General features: G+C 39.7%; 1 pseudogene across 1 annotated transcript; it reads right to left on the bottom strand.

The window, feature by feature from the left end:
• Positions 1–1,858: 1,858 nt before the first annotated feature.
• Positions 1,859–2,404, bottom strand: LOC308494416 (ubiquitin-conjugating enzyme E2 C-like; annotated as a pseudogene). Its single transcript has one exon. The product of its transcript is annotated as a ubiquitin-conjugating enzyme E2 C-like (transcript).
• Positions 2,405–5,419: the final 3,015 nt, after the last annotated feature.

Genomic DNA, 5,419 nt, shown 5'->3' with positions numbered 1-5,419 from the left:
GGTTGTAGGCATTCCCTGTAGCTTCATCCCACCATGAGTTGCTGTATAGAACACTTCTCCAAATTTTTCACACAGGAGAGAAAAAGAAGCATTTATTCAACAGCAGTTCTAACTCTGCCCTGGCCAAGTGCTAACCCACTGGTAAGATTGGCATAGAAAAGATAAGACATCCAGTTAAATCTGAATTTCAGATAAATAATTTTTTTAGTATATCACAAATATTGCATGGTACATACTTATGCTTAACAGTTATTCATCGTTTATCTGAAACTCAAATTAAATTGGGCCTTGGATATTTTTATTTGTGAAATATAGCAACTCTACCCATGAGATTCTAAGAGCGTCAGGGAAGCCCAATCGCAGAAAGCAAGAGGTACATGGTACAAGTTTAGGTGCTGCTGAGGTGAAATGTATCAGATTAGACAGACGGTGCCAAAAAAATGTATACACATTATAAGAAAGGAAAAAAAACTGTATTAAAATTGTAATACTCAATATATACGGATAACAAAAGATGGATACAAGTCATGTTTGACTTCTGCAATGACAAGATGTGCTCAGAGTGGTTACCATCAGCGTCCAGACACTTCTGATTACGGCGAACTACTGCTTGAGCAACATTGACCAAAGTGTCCACTTGTATATATTTTTTGGACACCCCTGGTATACACCTGTACAAACTGACTGCCTCAGCAGCCTTGGCAGGTTGAGTCAAGAAGTGCCATAGGGCACCTGTGGGGATTAGAGAAAATAACCAATATCAACGTGGTGTTTTCTAATCTATATCATGAAACAAAATATGAGGTGATATCATCATCATCATCATCATCATATCAATGGCTTGCTTTAAAATTTGGCTGTCTTGGTACAAATCAGATTATTCAAATTGCAGGTTGTCTATAAATAAGGATAAGCTAATTGTATTAAGAAAGATGAAGAACAGAATATCTCCAATTTCTTTTGGCTTTCAGATAAGAGCTTCGTGAATATTTGTTGATTCAAAATCTTTTCTCATGTACAGTTGATTTGACCATTTCTTTGGTCGAAACTGATTTGCTCTGATAAAGCATGCGACTTTTCTGCTTACCAGGAAGTTATTGTTAGTATCGTACTTTTTACTTGGTATGGTAGGCCGATGTGAAGAGTCCTCACAGTATGCCTAAAACACAGGATTCTCTTCCTGTAAGTATTTTTTAAAACTTGTCTTTCCACCTTCCAAAGAGCAGTTTTTCCATTCAGTCATGGAGAGGATAAATTATTATCCTTTTCCTAGAAATACACAGCCATCAATGTACAGTCAATTTTCAGGATGACCCTCCATATTATTTATGAACTCACTAGATTCTTCTGCTGCATCTATTACTTTCTCAAAGTATATGACTTATAGATTCTTGCAGAAGAATGCTTTTACTGTCTGGCCTAGGAAGTCATTCTGGCAGAAGAGCTGTCATTCCCTTGATATTTTTTCCTCATAAGGTACATAGTTCTTTTAGGAACTTTCCCTTTCACTGCCTCCCCCAATCCTCCAGTACTTTATCTCCTCTACAGAAGTGTAGCTTTTCATCATCATGATCTGAAAACTCTCCCTTATCTACTACTTACAAACCCTTATGCTATGTGTTGGGGGTATAAGAGGCATTGGGTGGTAAGAACATATCTTTTTTTTTTAATCAAAATGTATTTATTTAATATATTCACCACAGGGGTTCAACCAGAGACTTAATTTAAAAACAGAAACAAAACCAATATGACACCACACGTGAAGGTCCAGAATTCTATACAGAAATTAAGGTAAGGACAGACCATCTAAGGAAAAAATAAAAGACAGCACAATGAGAGAGATGCTGGATAGCCCAGGTCAGGGCTCTTGGCTGGAGACCTGCTTTGCATAGGTTTCTTGCATGTACTTCTTAAAGGCTGTGGCGTTTTTCCAGAGCTCCGCAGCATGTGCGTTCAAAGGGCTTTCGATGTTGGGTTCTTCTAGCAGGCTTTGCATAGAGAGCAGAATGGTCCTGACCTCATACAGGGCAGACCGCATGTCTTTCAGGATGTCCAGGCAGAGGTTACCCTGCGTGTCCATGTTGGGGTGGTAGCAGGACGTGAGGAACTTCACCGTGGGCGCGTTGTAAGGGTAACCACTGGGGAACTCTAGGGAGAGCTTATACCTCAGGTCTTCATACACTGTGCCAGCTGCTCCATGGATGGTCCCCACCCATTTGAAAAGGTTGTCTGATTCAGGGAAAGCAGAAATTCCTTTATCACCAGACACTACGTGGATCATCATCTCCTGATGTGTAACCTCTTGCCCAACGAACCTCGAGTGGCAGCCCCTCTGGGCTCCGATCCTTTACAGGCCGGGTGGCGGCGACACTGGGGTGGCTGGATTGAGGTTCTGCGAGGCCATCTGGGAGGTGCTGGCAGGGACACAGGAACTCGGAGAACACAACTGGAACATGCCGTTTTTAAAAGTCAGGAACTTAATTTCAGTAGTCAAGCTGAATCAACTATAAATTCATTACGTGTATTTAAAATCCAGATTTAATTTCATAGATAACCCAGAAAATATTTACTGTACAAGATAAAATTTTTAAAAAGCCCAGTTATTACAGAGCATCTGCCCTGAGCCAATAGACTTTGCAACATACGTATGGTCAGTAAAATATCTTTGTATCTTTTATAGACACTGTTACATATTCCTGCACTGATTGTTATTTAATCGCTAATGAATTATGTCCCTCAAAATAATTTGTTTCAGTGAGAGAATATTGGCCTTTGATGCAAGCATTATGTCATTTAATCATAAAGAATCTATTTGATACAATTTTTAAACTAGTTTGTCCATTAATTATATCAGCTTATTACCATATCCTATCTGCTTATTTTCAGCAATGACATTAGAGTGTATTTTTGTGACTAGATGGATGTAAGACTACAAAAGAAGGCGGACATCTAACCATATTCCACATGACTTAGTGTCCGCAATTCATTAATGCCCATTAATTCTTAGGTATTTTGGAAATGAATGGACAGCTAGAGTGTGATAGCACATGTTATACACCACTGCAGTATAAACTAATTGAGCCCTTGAAAAATAAATGAATAGGTATTTGGATTCCAAATCTGTAATGTCAACATGACTGTCTGGCCAAGGAACAAGGCAGGCTGAGACGTGGCTGCTCTCTTGGTGCAGCAAAATATTAACATAGACTTCCAGGCACTTGCCATGACCGCAACCCCTGCCTGGCTACAGGCTGGCATCTTCACGGGAGGAAACATTACAGAATCTCCAGCTGACTCTTAGCTTTCCGCTTCTGACATGGCAATGTTTTCCCATTTATCTTTCATGCTGTTCACGTTTTTTCTTTTCTCTCCCTCTGGCTGCCTTACACTCTCAACTATCAATATTCCCTAATACACTTGAAAATTGGATTATTGTTTACATACATGCCATCCTTTAGCTTTTTAAAACGCAGCACCACAGCATGAACATATGTTGATATTCTTAAATACTCCCCCACAGCAAGAATTTAAAGTTGTCTAGTGTTCCATCATATATATTCCATATTGGGGGCACCAAGTTCTGAAAGTGAGATGTCAGAGTTCTTAGGACTTTGGATATATTTTGACAGATTGTCCCTCAGAAACATTTCATCTAACCCCAAAGTCCTTAGAATTGTGAACCTTTCTTTAGTCTCGTCAAGCAAGAGAAATTTATAAAAAGCCAGGAATTTTAGAATAAAACTAGTCTCTTACGCAAAACTAAGGTATCACACAATCTCATTTATTCCAAAAGCATTCCAAAGAGACATCATTGTAATCATCTTAACCCTGCCTTCCAGGGCCAGGGTTAGTACTGAACCTGTGAAACTGTGTTTAGAATATCTGATAGGAAATAGGGATATTTTCTGAGAATGGGTTACAGTTCCCACACATAGTTCCCCTTAAAGAAGTCACGCTGCAGTGAAGAGGGCGGCCGCGCAAACTTGTCAGAGCGAGTAGCTAAGAGAACCTATCCTGACATGCTCTGGGGATTCCAGGGATGGAGTTGACAAGACTCATTCCTGGTGTGCAATGCCCAGGTTGTACCTAAACTCCCTCTACATGAAAAATCAAAAAGTTACTGTAACCTGTTCTTTATCTTGAACTGATTTTTTTGAAAGCCTGGCTTATCCACTTCCTTCCAAGTCTGTCAAATTATGAATGAACCCATTGTGACTAGCTTGTTTTCTCCCAGAACCAGTGACAAAAGCGCCCCACCGTAGTCTGTGCCAAAGTACCCATTTCTTGTTAAGAGTTGCCATTAATACTTTACATCTTCTGCTTTGATGAATACTTTATGATAGAATTTAGTGTCCATTTTAATGGTAAGGAGATTATTCTACTGGGGCCAGATCAGTGTCCTTGAGTTACATCAGATCAATATATCAACAAAATCAGCCAATCATGCTGGCCCAAGGAAAAGCTCTGTACTTGCATGTTTTCATCTTGCGTTTAGCTTTCAGAGGCAATTAATACACAACAGTAAAGAATTTGAGCACTCAGTTGACTTTTCAATCATTCATTTATCAAATATATATTGACCACCTACTATCTGCCATTCAGTATACTGGGGAGCTTATACTGAACAACACAGACAGGGGACTTGTTCTCCTGGAGTTTAAATTCCATTTGGGAGACATATATGACCAGCAAACTGAGAGACTGGATATACAAATGGGCCATCTGCAGACCATCTATAAAAATAAAATTTAACCCATGATGTATAGTGATTGCCCAGGAAACCAGCCTGCTATAAGTAAAGCTTGTAGGAAGTCAGACTTCAATGTCTAGTAATTGACCCTAAACGGCCAGGACTTGACTAATAATTGACAGATTCCCTAATTTTCCCCCTGTTTTCAATTAGGGCCAACCAGATAAAAACAAATATGCACCCATCACCAATCACATAGTATGCCCCGCTTCAGGTTACCATTCAGCAACTTCCCCATGGCAACAGCTTCCAATCAGGTCAGACCTGAAGCCTTCCATTTTTTCCACCCTGAAACTTTCCCACTCCTCTCTCTGCCTTTCAGTCTCTGTCGAAATGCAAATGATGGTGGCTGATTCCCTTGCTATAGACATCTCTGAATAAATAGCCTTTGCTTTTCTCGTTTGGTTGGTGTTCATTTATTTCCATAAAGCCAATAAGTGAGCTAGATGATCTCCAATAATGATAACTGCTTTGAAGAAAATACATTTAGATAATGTAATAGAAGATGACGGAGTAGGGGTAGGGGATAACTTTAAAGTGGGTGGTCAGGAAATGACACATTGAGGTGGGGTTAAAGCTAATCTGAATGACAGTGTTGAAAGGACATTGTAAAGATCTGGTTGGGAGACTTCCTGGTAGAGGCAACAACATTTTCAGAGGCCATGAAGC

This window comes from Rhinolophus hipposideros (assembly GCF_964194185.1).
Source record: "Rhinolophus hipposideros genome assembly, chromosome: X".
In the NCBI taxonomy this organism is placed as follows: domain Eukaryota; kingdom Metazoa; phylum Chordata; class Mammalia; order Chiroptera; family Rhinolophidae; genus Rhinolophus; species Rhinolophus hipposideros.
This window is presented reverse-complemented; position numbering and strand designations above follow the sequence as displayed.